This window comes from Pinus tabuliformis, chromosome 4_2, assembly GCF_031772625.1.
Source record: "Pinus tabuliformis cultivar Carrire ecotype Pingquan chromosome 4_2, CPIR1, whole genome shotgun sequence".
NCBI lineage: Eukaryota > Viridiplantae > Streptophyta > Pinopsida > Pinales > Pinaceae > Pinus > Pinus tabuliformis.
Genome location: NC_142304.1, coordinates 850279023 through 850297427, shown reverse-complemented (window position 1 = coordinate 850297427; position 18405 = coordinate 850279023).

Here is an 18405-nt window from a genome sequence, read left to right as displayed (position 1 = left end):
TCCGCAGTGTACTTCCCGCGCCAATGGGGGAAATCCTCTAAAGAGGGCACACCAGTTGCTGCTCTATCTCAGAGTCGCACTCGCGCCAACCCAGTTGGGTAAAGTTTTTAACAAATAAACTTCTGAAGGTTCTCCTTAACCCATTCACCAACTGAATCCGTGTTGAGTTAGGATGGTTTGGCTTCGAATCTCCATAGAAGGGAAGTGGTTTGCCACCTTTCATGGAAGCTTCTAAGTGATAAAGCCAATCCCATGGAAATTGTGATTGATCTTATCTCCTTCCCCTCTATCTACAAAAGCTTGTTCTTTTGCCTTAAGCAAGCTAGTTCCAGTAGAGTGCTAGTGATAGTAAGAGTTCCAGGAGTTCAAGAGATTGAAATTGCAAGAGCCTTCTTTGCATCCATAAGGCCAAATCTAAGTGAGGAGATTCTTGTCACCAAGGAGAGAGAGGCTTGTTTCCCATCCCAACAAGCTTTGCAAGACTTGTGTAGCTGATCACCCAGCCAAAGGAGGATTTGACGTTAGAACTATGGTTGTATTCTTCTTTCTTGTTTATCAATAATAGATGACTATCATTATGGTTCCACTCTCATTGTCTTTTGTAATGATTGATGTTGAGTTATATCTTTTCTGACTGATATATAATTGCATCTATTGGATTTTATGCTTGTATTTCTGTGTTTCTTTGCAAGTGCAGGTGTCTAATCACGGAGATCGTGGGGATCGTGACCGGCCGAAGCAAAGGAACGAGAGCGACCTCTCTTCTACGAATATTAGCATTGGAATCCAAGTAGGTTCTCATCATCCACCTTTAATTTGCAATTAGGAACTTGCGTGATAGCATTGTTTGATTGTTGCTAGACCCAGTCTGGGCTAGTAGGGATCGCCTCTGTCTGCAGAGGGGATTTACCTCCACAACAATTTGGCGACTCCGTTGGGGACTTAGCTTGTTGCTTGATTTGTAAACTTTAGACGAAGCCTGAAGTACGGCCAGGTAGCCTTAGAAACGATCCCTACTAGCCCAGACTGGGTCTAGCAACATCCCCTCTGCGGACAGAGACGATCCCTACTAGCCCAGACCAGGTCTAGCAACAATCAAACAATGCTATCACGAAAGTTCCTAATTGCAAATTAAAGGTGGATGATGAGAACCTACTTGGATTCCAACGCTAATATTCGTAGAAGAGACGTCGCTGTCGTTCCTTTGCTTCGGTCGGTCACAATCCCCATGATCTCCGTGATTGGACACCTGCACATGCAAAGAACAACACAAATACAAGCATAAAATCCAAGTAGGTTCTCATCATCCACCTTTAATTTGCAATTAGGAACTTGCGTGATAGCATTGTTTGATTGTTGCTAGACCCGGTCTGGGCTAGTAGGGATCGTCTCTGTCCGCAGAGGGGATTTACCTCCACAACAATTTGGCAACTCCGCTGGGGAGTTAGGTTGTTGTTGGATTTGTAAACTTTAGACGGAGCCTGAAGTACAACCAGATAGCCTTCGAAACGCTATTTCTTTGCATTAGCGAAGTAGATCAAAGCCACTTCAGTCAATCTCCGGTTTGGTTTGCAGACTAAACAACTTGGAGTTTGTCTTGTTTCTTTGGTTTTCTCTTGTTTGGATTTCTTAGACAGCTTTCTGGGTTGGATTTCTTGCTGTCTCTTGCTTCCTGGTCTGCCTGGATACTGTTAACCAAGCCTTGGACTGCTTGTTTTTATTTTTGACCTAGCAAGCTTGATTAGCGCGCCTTTTTGCTTGACAGTCGCACCAGTTGGTGCATGTTTCTCAAAGAAAACCCGCGCCAATCCCTTAAAAGCGTGAGTTACAGCCTGACAGTCGCGTCAGGCCTGTCAAATTTTCCAGTTTGCTTGTTTGCAAGCCTTCTGAGCTTGGATTTGTATCTTGCCACATCTTTTTCAATTACTGGTGTGTGTTTGATCCTTGTTTGACTGGTTTTCGACCTCCATCCTTTGGGTGTTTGCCTCTTTCCATCGATTTCACATTTCAACCCTAGGGCATCTAGTGGCTTTGTGCATCGAGCCTTCCATAGGAGTATTGGGTTCTTTGATCATCCAGTCGACTTTGTGATTACTCTTTTGCACTTGCTCAGTGGTTGTCAAAGCTTTTTATTGTTATTCAAGTGATTTGTTCCTTTTCCACTTGGATTTCGCTTGGCTTCGTTTGGGCTTAGATCACATAGCTCATAAGAGGTCTTTATGTTTTCTTTTTGGTTTGAAGGACTGCCTTGGTGTCTTGGGGACTTGATTTTTTTCTCATTGAGTGAAATTTGTCTCTTTTACTCGGTGTTATTATCTCTCAAAATTTGTTTAGTGCACTTTGCCATTGAAAAGAAAACGAACAGTCTCTTTTGCGTTGAATTAGTTAATGGAAATTAGTGGTTTTCATTGATTAGTGACTTTAAAGAAACGTTTCGTTTATTGCCATTAGCTGCATTAGAGTGGTTCTTGATTTTTTATGGTCATTTTGTTTGATTGAAAAGTTCTCAACTCTCTCGTAGTTAGTGTTCATCGAACGAAATGATACTTTTGGGCATATATCTTGCATTTAGGGAATTGTGAGAGATTACATATGGTAGGACCTGGAAATCAAAACCTAATCAAAGATCAACCGTAAAATGAATTGAATGAACTTAAAAACGCATTGGAACATAACGTTCACTGTTTAGAGGTCTAGGCTAAAGACGTGCTCTGACGTCGTTAAACCTAGTCACTTTTGTTTCACTTAAGGTTGGGTGATTCCTCCTTCCGTGACGCAACAAGTGGTCTAGCACGGACTTGAGCTCCCACGTACAGTCGACTATATGGGGAGACCCCACTAGGTTATCATCCTTTATCCACAGGAAGCCGTGTCTGCCGCCTTACAAGCCGTAACGCACCGAACACAGCATTCGGGAAGATTGACTACCGTACGGGAAGTCCTTGGTTTTCATATGACTGGCAAGGTGTATATGCAGTTTTACGGAATTGTTTGGTAAACCTTTTTGCCTAGTTCTCCAGAGTAGTCACTTTTGATCCTTTTCGGACTCCTTAAAAGAAAAGGCTCACTTGAGCATTTGTCACTTCGGGCTCACTAAACATTTTGAAGGAGACTAGAGTCATCTTTTTGTCCTTTTCTCGACTCTTAAAACATGAAAAGGTCAAGTTGTGTCCTTGCGTCTTAAAATTTATTTGGCCGCCATTAACATTACCCGGTTAGATCTTGTTTGCGTTAGCTTGAGTAGGCTTCTTTTCATTCTCAATGGCAACTTTTCCGGGGTTCACCAACCCAGGGACCCCCTCTGACGGGAACCCTGGTCATTTCACTCCTTTTGGAAATGTTGGTGCTCCTTATATGGCAACGTTGTCCTTCCCAGGGTTAACAGTTGGGTTGCCGGTTTGGTTGTTCTCAACCTCTTTGGTCCCTGTCGTCTCACTGTCTAGTCAATCCATCCCTCCACCTGAACAACATCATGTTGATTCTAAGGTGGATCTCTCCCCTTCTATGCCCACTTCTACATCCTCATCTTCTACTTCACCTGGTGAAAGTCTAGATTCGAGTAACCAGGTGGCTAAGAAGAAGAAGAAGAAGACAAAGAAGAAGAAGTCTCCTAAGGGAGAGGCTAAAAGTGCAGCTACTGCCATGAATACACCTCAAGTCGGGCCACCTTCTACTCCTCCACGGAAGGTCAAGTTTCCTTGTAGATTGTGCAAGGATGACTACCTTCTTCGTGATTGTCCTGGCATCCCCAGGGTCTTAGAAGTATGGTCTCGCGATCCAGCCAGCCCCTCATCGTCCTCTGGAGCTCATGACGATGCTACATTATCGACTCGCAATGGTAAGGAGAAAGGGAAGATTTGAATCCCCTGTAGACTCTGTAAAGGCAATCATCCCCTTCACCTTTGTCCACTCATGGATAAAGCTTTCGTTTCCTTGGAAAGTATTCCAGCTCCTTCACCCCAACTTCCCATTGGTTATCAACGTCTCTCTGTAGCCGCAGATCGTTCCCCTGCTGACAAAGAGAATTATTCATATTCTTCTCTTGTCCAGCCTCCTCTTCCCAAACCTGGCTGTGCCCAGCCTGTTTCAGACCAACCATTGGTCGGAAAGAGTGTCGACTTGAGTTCACCACCCATCGATCACTCTATTTCGGAAGAGCATCACTCCCATGTTCTTCTCGTCTCCTCAGATTCTCCTGAGTCTAGAAAGGACTCTCCTATCCCAGCTGCTCCCGAGAGTCCTGCTTCAGTTCCTTTAGAGCAGGGAGGCAATCATATGATTCCCCCACCAAGTAGTTCAGTCGTTTCCTTTGACTGGATTCATTTGACTACCTCCCCCCTTCCATCCCATGTGCCTTTCTGGGTCACGGTACATGCCTATAATAAGGCGCTACCTAGCGCTGTGTTGGATGACAGAGCATCAGTTAGTCTTATGCCTGCCACTACTTGGCAAGCCTTGGGTTCCCCACATCTTGTGCCAGCCGCACTGAATCTGACGGCTTTTGACGGAGGAACTAGTCAACCATTAGGGATCCTTCCACAGTTCCCTATTACTTTGGGAGGCAAGACCATCTATATAGACGTATTGGTTACCCAAGGTACTTTAGACTTCAGTCTTCTCCTTGGCCGTGACTTTGTTTATGCCATGGGGGCCCTGGTCTCTTCACTTTTCCATGTGGTTTGCTTTCCACACGATGGAAGAATAGTGACAATAGATCAATTATCGTTCGTCCGTCCCCGGGTGCCTCCTGTGCAGTTGTCATCCCCTCCTGGTTTTCATCCACCAGTTGAATCTACCCCACCACAGATCAACTACGTGGCCACCTATCCCATGCCTGGATCTAGTGATGCCGCCGTCGTCTGTAGTGTCCTAGGGGCATTGGGTTCTAACTTCCGAGATGTTGTCCTTCCACTAGTAGTGGCACTCTTGGAAGCCCCAACTTCCTGTTCATTATGATGAAGTTCGGGTGGAGCATAGTTTGCTTTCCTATGTCAAGCTCCTTAAAAAATGAAACTGGGTCCGTTCGGAGCATAGTTCACTTTCCTATGTCAAACTCCTTAAAAAATGAAACTGGGCCTGGTCGAGCATAGCTCCTGATCTTGTGTCAAGCTCGTTAAAAAATGAAACAAGGGTTACGAGGATAGTTTTGATCTTATGTCAACCTCGTTAAAAAATGAAATAAGGGTTATGAGGATAGTTCTTTTCCTATGTCAACCTCATTAAAAAATGAAACAACTCCTCCTTTTCCAAATCGAGTCTTTGATTAAGATCTCATAAAATCTAAGTCGAGTCTTTCTAAGATCTCGAAAGTGAACCTTCATTCCATCCACTTTGTTGAATGCAATGAAGCTTGGGGGGCATGTATCTCGTTTTGCGTCATTACGTTGGGGGCATGCGAACTCATAACAAGCATATTTTTTGAGGGACATGTTGTCTCCAGATGTATCAGGATGAACATGTATTATTTTTTGAACTATATAATGCACGTGGTGCAAACATTGCGAACTCATAACAAGCATATTTTTTCGTTTCAAGCTTGTGTAAACATGAAACCGAATCCAAGCAGAGTTATCCATGGTTCAAGCTTGTGTAAAAATGAACCCATACCCATTTTACATCTCGTGATTGCTGTCTTTATTTGCTAAATTCTGCTAGATGAGCCTTGGTTTTTTTCATTCCATCACCACCACCTCTTTGGCCGAGCATATGCTCTCACTTGGTTGTTTTTCCTTTCCTGAGGAACCGCAGCGATGAGTGGTTTTATTAGCCAGCCTCTTGACCATTACATGTTTTGAGCAGTTCCACCATTGCCGAAACCAGTTGCTACCCGTTATACCACTCGTTCCTCTAGGACGAGTCTCCTTTAAGCTCTTTTCTGACTCATAAAATATGAAAAGATTGCCGAGTATTTTCCCTTTTTGACTCATTAAAGAGAATAAAAATGGAGGTCTGCTTTCAGCTCTTTTCCGACCGTTTAAAGAAGAAACGATCGTCGAGTTATCCCTCTTGACTCGTTAAACGTAAATAAGAGGCGGTCGACTTTCAACTCTTTTCCGACCGTGTAAAAACGAAAAGATCGTCGGGCCCTTGTCATTTCAGGCTCGTTAACAGTTACGAAATGACGTGATCTCGATCGCTTTTCTACTTTTTCAGGTCGAAGTCACTAAACATGAAAAGTACTCCTCGATTATAATGGTCGGGCGGTTCTTTCGAGCATTTTTTTATGGTTTTTCGGGCTCGAGAGACGCAACTTTACGAAAAAGGACACCCCTGGAGTTTCCTTTTCTGTTGTCTTTTCAAACTCTCTAAACATGAAAAGATGTTGAGTTCTTCCTTTGTCAGGCTCGTTAAAACTTGATGACATTGGATTCCGTCGAAATGACGCTTTACAAGCATATGCTATCCCCGTCAAGCTTGTTGATCAAAAATAACTGGGGTACTCGCCGAGATGGTGGGGAAAATGGAACCCCAATAGTTGTCGTGTTGGCAATATGTCGCTCTTGAACATGGCACTTGTCTGCATTCGTGTCTGGGTGGGGACATCTCATCTCGTTTTTCACTTGCCTCCATGGGTTTGGGTGATCCTGTTCGACCTCTCATCTGCTCATTGCCTTGTCACTATGACCTCTGCTAATTTGATGTCAAATACTGCCAAATCCATTGTCGTGTCGCCGATATGTTCAAGAGAAGTTGACCTCTGTAAAATAACAACCTCCCTCTGATAACTCACATAATCCTGATTCACAACCCCCTTCCTCTGTCTCGTGTCGATGATGTGGGAAACATTATGGCCCACCTTCGATCAAGGTCACTTCCTGACGACTTCAGCTCATTATCCAGGAAGTTGACCTAGAGGCTCCCTTCAAGTGCCTTGGAGCCTGCATGCCTCAATGGCAAGTTCTTCGTGCTCAACACGAGGTTTTCATTATTGACCTCCGATCGAATGATTCTACGGGTGTTCAACGCCGGCTCACTGATTTTCACGCCATAGATTGTACCTATAATACCTTGAGGACCATTGTCATTATTGGTAGTGCCTCTCGCGTTTGTTAATAGTTTTTATCAGTGACTGGTAATCAGACGATGTTCTTGCATGTTCGACTTCGACTCCCATATTCGCATGCTTGAACTTGTACTTTTTTCGGGTCGAGATGGAGTGCAAGACCCTGGATTTTTTCTGTTGAGATCCAGGTTGCAATTTTGTGGATTATTATGATCATTACATGACTCATTCACTGGATGGCTGCGACCATGCCTGAGTCTATTTATCGATCCTCACTGGATGGTTGTGCCCATACCTTGGATCTAGATTCTTATGTTCTCTGTTATGGATGGTTGCGCCCATACCATATACATCATGTCTTTGAGATATCAGTTGTACTTATCTACGCATGCTTTCCAGTGGCGGTGTTTTCAGTTGCATGTGTTCTTGTAAAAGCATTTCACCCCTCTCTCTCCCTCGGGCCTCATGCTTTAGGGGGCATCTGTTACACAGTAATTTGTCACCGTTTATCATCGTCCCTGTTTCCCCTCTCCCATACATTGGAGGACTCATTCCGAGACTTGTCAGAAGTGACATAAACTGAAACCACTTGCATTATATTCCTCTAAGTGTGAGCTTCATATGCCCTGAAGACATCTCCTGCAGTATACCCATAAAAACAACCCTTTTTGCATTAGCGCGGGTCCGCAGTGTACTTCCCGCGCCAATGGGGGAAATCCTCTAAAGAGGGCGCGCCAGTTGGCGCTCTGTCTCAGAGTCGCACTCGCGCCAACCCAGTTGGGTAAAGTTTTTAACAAACAAACTTCCGAAGGTTCTCCTTAACCCATTCACCAACTGAATCCATGTTGAGTTAGGATGGTTTGGCTTCGAATCTCCATAGAAGGGAAGTGGTTTGCCACCTTTCATGGAAGCTTCTAAGTGATAAAGCCAATCCCATGGAAATTGTGATTGATCTTATCTCCTTCCCCTCTATCTATAAAAGCTTGTTCTTTTGCCTTGAGCAAGCTAGTTCCAGCAGAGTGCTAGTGATAGTAAGAGTTCCAGGAGTTCAAGAGATTGAAGTTGCAAGAGCATTCTTTGCATCCATAAGGTCAAATCTAAGTGAGGAGATTCTTGTCACCAAGGAGAGAGAGGCTTGTTTCCCATCCCAAAAAGCTTTGCAAGACTTGTGTAGCTGATCACCCAGCCAAAGGAGGATTTGACATCAGAACTATGGTTGTATTCTTCTTTCTTGTTTATCAATAATAGATGACTATCATTGTGGTTCCACTCTCATTGTCTTTTGTAATGATTGATGTTGAGTTAAATTTTTCGGACTGATATATAATTGCATCTATTGGATTTTATGCTTGTATTTGTGTTGTTCTTTGCATGTGCAGGTGTCCAATCACGGAGATCGTGGGGATCGTGACCGGCCGAAGCAAAGGAACGAGAGCGACGTCTCTTCTACGAATATTAACGTTGGAATCCAAGTAGGTTCTCATCATCCACCTTTAATTTGCAATTAGGAACTTGCGTGATAGCATTGTTTGATTGTTGCTAGACCCGGTCTGGGCTAGTAGGGATCGCCTCTATCCGCAGAGGGGATTTACCTCCACAACAAGAAGCAAAGTGTGTAGTTCCATAAAGTTGGGTGAGGCTAGGTTGCTCGGGAAATTGGGCTAAGTGTGAGATCAATGACACTGATGCAAAATGTATTAGAACTTGAATATGATCACACATGAACACTTAGTGATACAACATATAACATCCATAACATAAAATACATACTCTGCTTGATGCAACAACCTTTGTGACAAGAGTGCATGAAGTGAGTGTGAAACATGTCTATGTAATGAGAAAAACCCATACGCACAAGATTTCCCCTCGAAGCAGAACAACATTCCCTTTGCATGGAAAACAATAATCCTAATGCCCAAAGATGACACATACTGCATAAATATGAGAATATAAAAAAATATTAAGATCAAGGAGGGGGCTTGTGATCATCAGCTTACCAACAAGTGACTAAGGAACGATCAATCACAAGATCCAAGGTAGGCTTCGAAATTTGCATGCGAGCCAAATTTTTAGAGGGTGGTTGTAACCGCTACAACAGGTGTTAAAAGTCAATTTATAATTGATTGATTATGCAACATGGTACTAACAAATTATAATATTTTATTGTCATTGATGAGTGAACAAAGGTGGGGCACCTGTGAAAAGGGGTGCCCGCACAAAAGAAGTAATGACGGCCCGTGACTTGCCATGAACAATGTTCCCACAAGGAGGTCTCATAATGATTTTTAGAAAATTAATTAAATTAATGTTTAGGTGTTAAAAGTTGGTTTATAATTGAACATTGATCACGAAGCATGGAAATAAAAAATGATAATATTTTGTTTTCATTGATGAGTAAATTATTTTTTTTACTAATTTTCCCAGCAAAGTGAATGTCTGCACCTTAGGCATGCTCACACGAAGGTGGGGCAACCAGGAACCCATGGAGGCATCACATACTGGGCACGCCAGTGCACCCTTGCAAAAATTTGGCGGGTCGGCCTGACTTGGCAACGGGCACCCACAAAAAATAAGTAATCTCAGCCCATGACTTCCCATGATGCTAGTTAGTTTTGATCCGATATTGGAAGTATTGGTTTGATAGGAAAAGCTCTAAGGTAAGGCTCTAAGCTATGGCCTACAAGATATGTTGGTCTCCTCAAGTCTAATCAAAATACATAGTAGAAAGGCTCCTAAAGCCAGGCCCGCTAGCTTGGGGTGAATATATAATTATAGAACATGTTTGTAAGGTATTTTGTTCAAGTCAACTGAGATCCTCTCCTAGGCATCTTCTTCTAATTGTCACATAGAACTATATCTTACGGTGGACTGTTATTTCCATTTTGATGATAATGATATTATTTCACAAGCTTTATACTTCCTATAATATTGTCTTTAGTAAAGTTTCCAAAGTTCTAAGTCAAGAAGCTCTACTCAAGGTGATAGACTGATCCTATTCTTGAGTTCATGTCAGATTTTTGTACTTGTTCAAGACTTACATATAATTTATCATTTTTCTGCCTTTAACAATAGGTTTAGTACCTTGAGATATATGTAGCGTTCTATTGCGAGTTTGTCCCTTTAGGGCTTTCAATAGTCCCAAAGGATATGAAATTGATCTTCCTTCAAAGTGTCACAACTCGATGCAGTGAGAGGTTTCTGTTTGGCAAGACTTGCATAAATCTCAAAATTTTTGAAGATAATTGTGGTCCTTTAGGGTGAATGGTCTTTGGATTAGACCTTCCAAATGAGCCAACAATGGCTCTATATAGTTCGGTCCTGGTCCTTCTTAAAAGTAGTTTTCGGATGACTGAATGGGAAGTGCTCATCCATGGGAATTTTAATGAGTTTTAGGATAATTCCAAAATGCATTGTAGGGTTCAATGGCAAGGTATATTTTAGGGCTACTATGTTGATATTTGACAGCAAATGTAGAGGTTGATAGATCAAATCACAAGACAATACATGAATATTTTCATATATGAGTCATGGATGCTTATGGTTAACTAACACCTTCTATTGAGTATTGAATGCCATGAATTGACATTATTTGTTTTAATATTCTCTTCTACTCACCAAAATATGGATTGAATGTGTACTAATGATAGTCATTTAAGACATCCTATAATAATTGATAAAATTATCAACTAAATTCTACCTCTACTAATTGAAATTACATGAATTTTTTTAAAACTATTAGTAATTAATAAAAGTAATCATTGTTTTCTATCAAGTAGTTATTTATTTTATTTTTTTAAATTAACAATTAAATTATAAATATTATTATTAAATAAAAAACATATTATATTAATTATTATATTATTAAATCAAAACCATATACCAATTATTATATTATTAAATTATCAATATTAATTCCTAGCTCGTATATATTTTTATGGCAGTCATTGCATATGGTTTTCGCATAGACTATGAGTTTTCTCGATGGCTTCACTACCTTATACGTTTTTGGCATGTCATGGCATATGGTTTTCACATAGACTGTGAGTTTTGTCGGTGGCTCTACTTCCTTATACATTAGATTCTTGCATATTATAGAGTATGAGTTTTCTCGGTGGCTTCACTCCCTTATACATTCGATTCTTGCTACAGACTTGAGGGTTTCTCAGTGGCTCCACTCCCCACATTCAATTCTTGCAGCAGAGCTCAAGGTTTCTATGTGGCTTCGCTCCCTTATACATTCGATTCTTGCAACAGACTCGAGGGTTTCTCAGTGGCTCTGTTCCCCACATTCAATTCTTGTAGCAAACCTCAGGGTTTCTTTGTGGCTTCACTCCCCACATTTCATTCTTGCAGCAGACCTCAAGGTTTCTTGGTGGCTCCACTCCCTACATTTGATTCTTCCAATAGACCTGAGGGTTTCTAAGTGGCTCAGCTCCCCACATTTGATTCTTGTAGTATACCTCAGGGTTTCTTGGTGGCTCCGCTCCCCGCATTTGATTCTTGTAGTAGACTTCAACATTTCTCGGTCGCTCCGATCTCTACATTCAATTATTGTAGCAGACACGAGGGGGTTCTTGGTGGCTTCTCTCCCCATATTTGACTCTTACAACAAACCTCAGGTTTCTTGGTGGCTTCGCTCCCCATATTCGCTAATATAAAGCTTGTTTGGCTTTACTAATGTGTATATTGTATCTTTTTCCAGCCTCCGAGTATATTAAAACTTCTATATTCAAGCTTCTGTGATCCATAACGAATTAAGCAAAGTCTTTCGGTAGAAATCACATAAGAGAAATTTTTGGCCGACACGTTTCAAACCAGCAAGTGTGATTCTTTCATGAAAGACTTTGCTTAATGTTAAAAACTTGTCTGGTTGCACTAATGTGTATATTGTATTCTTTTTTCATGAATACAACTACTATAATATTTAAAAAATAATAATGATATTGAGTTATCTTCTTCAAAGATTTCAAATATTGCAATTTTTATAATATTTGGATTGGTTGTCAAAGTTTTAGTGCTTGCATACTAAATATTTATCCTTTTTTCATAATCAATATATATTATGCTAACTTTTGATATATTATTTTAGCTTTAGTATATAAACTCTCATTTTAATCATCAAATTGGAAATTCAATCTTCACAACACAATTCAAGCAATAAGTTATTTATTTATTACACTCAGAGTCGCATTCTACAACCCAGAATGGCCCCGATGTGTAAGTATGTCACGTGATCAAAAAAATAAAAATAAAAATTCACTAATGTCGGCCAAAATATTCACATGAATCTTAAATTATATATAACTTGAATCTTTAGATTATATATAACATTTTAATCTTATTAATGGACTAATAGTAATTATTAAAACAAAATTGTGTTATTATATGTAATTTGAATGGATAATAAATCATCTCATGTGTTTAATAGCTCTTTTATCATATTAGTGAATTTGAATGGATCATAAATTACATTTAATAAAAAAAATTACCACATTAAAGTTCCAAATTAGGTAAAATTTTAAACATTTTTACTCTTTACTAAAGCCAATACCATTTATTAAATCAAAAGAAAAAGGTTAATTCAACACAAAGAATCTAAAATCCTACTCCAAAATCCTTTAATATTTCTTTTAATTAAATATTTGTAAATTGAATCATTAAAAGGAAAAACCATATATATTAATATGATGTAGTTTTATTATACATTTTGTTACCATGCTATGTAAAAAGCATCATTAAATATAATATTTATATTAAAAAATTAATATTAATATTAAATATTAATATATTATAATATTAGTGTTATTAAATTTAATATAATATTAAATTTGTTATATTATAATATATATTAATATATCATGATATGTAATTAACTATAGATATATATGGAGAGAAGAACAAAGACATAGAGTAATAGAGGTGGAGAGATAGAGGGAGTGACAAGGGAGAGATGGAGATAATATGAAGGAGAGGGGAGAGGTGGAATGAAGAGATAGAGAAAGAGAGGAGTGAGAGAGCGAGAGAAGGGTAAGAGAGAGAGAGAGATAGGGATACATAAAGATGGATGGGGAAGAGAGGAAGAGAGAGGAAGGGAGATAGTGACAAGGTTGGAGGGCAGAGGGAGAGAGAGAGAGAGAGAGAGAGAGAGAGAGAGAGAGAGAAAGAATGAAGTAGGAGAGAAGCGAAGAGAAGGGAAGGGCCAGAGAGAGGACTTGATAGGGAGGTACAAAGAGATGGAGTTGGAAGGGGAGAGAGGGAGTGAAGTAGAAATACATAGAGAGAGAAAAGTGGAGAGAGTGTGTATGTTTTATGGTGAGATAGAAAGATAAACAAGGAGATATGCAAGGAAGGGGGGAGAGAAGTAGAGAGGGAGGGAGATAGTGACTAAGTTCGATGGAAAAGAGAGAGAGACAGATAGAGAGAGAGAGAGAGAGAGAGAGAGAGAGAGAAGGAGAGAGGGAGGGGGAGAGAGAGGGAGGTAAGAAGAAAGACATAGAGAGAAAGGTGGAGAGATAGAGAGGGAGTGATAAGGGAGATAGAGAGAGGGGGAGAGGAGAGCGGGAGGGAAGAGAGAGAGAAGGGGGAGAGAGGGAGAGAAGGGGAAGAGAGAGGGAGAGAGGTATGAATAGGGAGGGAGAGATAGATAGGTATGGAGAAAGAGTGTGTATGTTTTGGGGGTGATAGAGAGAGACAAAGGGGAGGTAGAGGGAGTTAGAGATATAGCTGTGAGGTGAATAGATGGAAGAAGCGAGAAATAGAGAGAGGGAGGGAGAGATAGATAGATATGGAGAGAGAGAGTGTGTGTGTCTGTTTGGGGGGGTGAGACAGAGGGACAAAGAAGGAGAGATGGAGGGGGGAGAGAGGGAAGATTATTTATTGCACTAGATGCATTGATTTCAGTGTAGATGACGATTTCTAATCCTATTTGGTTTCGTGCACTAGATGCATTAATTTCAGTGTAGATGATCATTTCTAATCCTATTTGATTTCTTACACTAGATGCATTGATTTTAAGTGTAGATGTTGATTTCTAATCCTATTTGATTGCATGCTCTAGATGCATTAATTTCTTTGTAGAGGGTGTTTCATGATCCTATTTGATTGTTTGCACTAGATGCAGTGATAACAATGTAGATGTTTATTTCTAATTATATTTGATTGTTTGCACTAGATGCATTGATTTCAGTGTAGATGTTGATTTCTAGGCTTATTTGATTGCTTGCATTAGATGCATTGATATCAGTGTAGATGTTGTTTTCTAATCCTATTTGATTGTTTTCATTAAATGGATTAGATATTGTTAATCTTGAGGCTATACATTATTAAAAATATTTTCCAAGATTAGATGGAAGGGGGAGAAAGGGAAGAATATTTCTTACACTAGATTCATTTATTTATAGGTAGATGGTGCTTTCTAATCCTATTTGATTTCTTGAACTAGATGCATTTATTTTAGTGTAGATGTTGATTTCTAATTATATTTTATTTCTTGCACTATATGTATTGATTTCAATGTAGATGTTGATTTCTAATCCTATTTGATTTCTTGCACTAGATGCATTTGATTTTAGTGTAGATGCGGATTTCTAATCCTATTTGATTGTCTGCATTAGATGCATTGATTTCAGTGTAGATGTTGATTTCTAATCTCATTTGATTTCGTGCATTAGATGCATTGATTTCAGTGTAGATTTTGTTTTCTAATCCTATTTGATTGCTTGCATTAGATGCATTAGATGTTAATCTTGAGGCTATAGATTATTTTAAAAATATGTTTTTCAAGATATATTTAGTAATACCTAGAGGGACACTATTAAGAATTGATTAGATATAAAAAGTGTGATTCCTAGAATTAAAACAAAATAGATGTGCATAATCAATCCTCCTGAAAACTGCAAATTAATCCTTGACAACATCATCTCCCTTTTTCATCACCAACTAATTACTATTAGGGTGTTACATATATTCAAAATTACTAATAGATAATTGTGTACAACAATGTATTCAAAATATTTATAAGAGGAAAATATATTTTTATGAACATTCAAAACAAATCAAAATATTCTTGAAAGAGATGTGATAATTGTTTGGACGTAAATATTTTATAAATCTGGCCACTTATTAAAACAAATTCAAAAATACATTATTTCTTGACTTTGAAAAATAAATTATAGATAAAAAAGTCATCAAAATATTCTTGAAGGAAATAAATTATTTCAAACATTAACAAATAAACAAATTATATCAAGAGTAATCTTGATGACATAAATTATTAAAACTACTCATCAAGATATCTTGACATTGTAAATTATTAAAACTACTCATCAAGATATAATTTGTATTAGTAATACCTAGATGGACACTATTAAGAATTAATTAGTTGTCAAAAGTTGTGATACCTAAACTTAAATGAAATAGATGTGTAGTATAAATCCTCCTACAAACTATTGAAAATGTTGTCTCTCTTCTTCATCACCAACTAATTATTAATAGACAATTACATACACATATAAAAATATAACACAACAAGTGTAATTCACAAACACTACCATCCAAATCCAAACACATAAACACACAAACCACTCAAAGCATCCAAACACATATGTAAAAACCATTCAAGACAAGCAATATAGACTAAATTAAAGAAGAGAATGATATGGTCATGCCAAGCAAAGAAAACATAATGTGAATTTTGAAGTTAATCTCAAACATATACATAATAATGATAATCTAAAAATGTGATATTGTTGCCCTCAACTAGAACTATCTCATATCCATCTAACATGAGATATATCAGGTGCTGAGAGAAATCAAATCCCTTGAGGTGAAAACCTTTCCTCAAGTTCTACACTCCAAAAATAAGGTTTGCACCTCGAAGGATTAAAGAAGGTTTGCACCTCGATGGATTTGATCCCTTTCGACACATGATAGATCCGGTGTTAGATGGATCTAAGTTTGCATTTAATTTAAATTTAAATTAATATTAATATTAGATTTACTAATATCTATATTAGTATTAATATCAATATTAAAATTTAATAATAAAATTATAATTAAAGTTTAATCATTTTATTAATAATGATATAATTTATTTCAAAATTTAGTAATAAAATTTTATATGAAATTTAATAATTTTATTAATAATATTAATAACTAAATAATAATATTTAATCATAATATATTAATAAATATATATTGGTTCATTAATTTATAAATTAGCATAGTAAAAATATATTTATTTACATATAACACATTAATAATATATTAATTTATACATTAAAATATAAAGAAATACATTAATATATTAATCTAAACATTAAAACACGTCAGTCGTGATTAACATGGTCAACTATAGTCAACATGGACATATTAACTATACAATAACCATATTAACTATGCATTAATACATGTTAACTATGGTTGACTATAGTTGACATGGTCAACCATAGTCAACATAGACATTAATAGTCAACATGATTGTCTTGTTCAACCATACTTACCATGGGCATTATGGCCTATGTGTATGTGACCCATAGAGAACTATATTTAACCATAGTGGATGGTCGTGGCTGACCATGGTGGCCTATAGTGGATGGTCAAGGTTGACCATGTTTGACCATGTTGACCTATAATTTATGGGCATCATTGGCCATGCTTGAACTATAGTGATCCATCACAAACCATAGTTGCATATAAGATTTATCAAGTTCATATATGATAGTTACAAATAAACCATAGGGTTTAAGAATATGGTAAACCTTCAACAGTTACCATTGCAATCATAACCATAGTCAAGGCATGGTCAACTGTAGAAAATCCATAGATAAAATATCCTCAAACATAGTCAAATGCTATTAAAACCATGGTCGAGTATAGTCATATAATCATTAACCATAGCCATTCATAATTAAAAGTTAAAACATAATCAACGATGTTTAAACATGGACAACTATAATTAATTGTGGTTAACCATAGTCAAACAATTGTTAACCATAGTCACTAATAGTCAAAACATAGCCATCGATGTTAAATAAGGTGAACATGGAAAACCATAGTTGATCTGAAAATCCTTCATGAGTGATCTCAGTTAATTAATTAATGAATGAAGGTATTACAGACTCATGTGCTAGTGTGTGTCTATGTTATCTTAGGCAACGGATTGATAAGATTGCAAAATACACAGACACTGGAAAACAGTAAGAGAAACATAGTAAGAAAATACAAGAACACAACAAATTAATAAGGAGTTCACCCAATCCTCCTGGGCTACGTCTCCGGTACAACTTTCAGTGGTGGCCTTCTTTTATTGTGTCTTTAAGTACAGTTGTTTTACAGTAAGGAGCTCCTTTGAGTCTCCTAAAATAGATGGTTCTTAGTAGGGTGGTTCTTGGATTCCCCAAGCCAATAGAGTGCACAGACTCCCCCTTACCAAGTCTCGACCTCAACTGGTCTTGATGGGACGAGTCCAATTTGGTACCCAGTTCCCAACAAATATCCTCACAGGGATTGCTTGAACCTCTTAAGACTTTTTTATGCTCGATGCTGCCTTATCTCTACAGGTCAGCTTGGCTCTCTGCGTCTGCTTCTGTCTCTTTTGTCCCCTTCTTCTTACCATGCTCGCTTTTGTTCTTTTTTCGTTCATGGCTTAAAGCCAATACGTCCTTGACTATTCGCTTCCTCTTCCGCCTCTTCAGATCGCCTGCTGCTGTTCGCTTGGAATTCCCTACCTCTGTGTCATCGCCATTGTGTAACGTCTCACAGGGAAGTGGCCACTTGTCCTTTCACAAACTGCGCCAGCTCTTCCTCAAACGATTCAGTATTTCAGTTACTCTGTGTAATGATTCATCCGCCAACTCAGCGGTCCAATCGGACTTCAACCTTTATGTGTCGAAGCTTATTTCTCCCGTCAAATCTGGTTTTCCATCGGGCACAATCTCTGCCATTAGATCTAGAGCCCCCAGATCCTATGGTGTTCGCTCTTATCGCGTGATTGACTTGCTCAGAGGTTGGCCCGCGATAAGAGGCGGTTTTATCCCTCATCTGCCGGACACACATCGTTCAATGTATGGCATCACTGGGTCTCCTGACAATTCCGCTTACCACCCAAAACGCCTCTAATATTCTGCCGATTTTGGAGCCCGGGACCCGCCTTTCACTTTAGCGCTTTTCCTACAGTTTTCTAGCTTCCCTTGTGACCGATTACTTCAGGGCCTTTCCATTTCGAGGGGTTTTGCCCAATGATGCGTGATTAGCACTTAGCCTCATTTTTCTTATCCAGACTTCCTAACTGCTAGTTTGCGTCCAGTGCAGTCTCCATGGGCCTCGGTCAGCGCGCTTTGACCGAGGTCCTTGTTGTTCCTTACTGGCTACAAACTGCCACTGTCCAGAGGTCTTCCTGATAG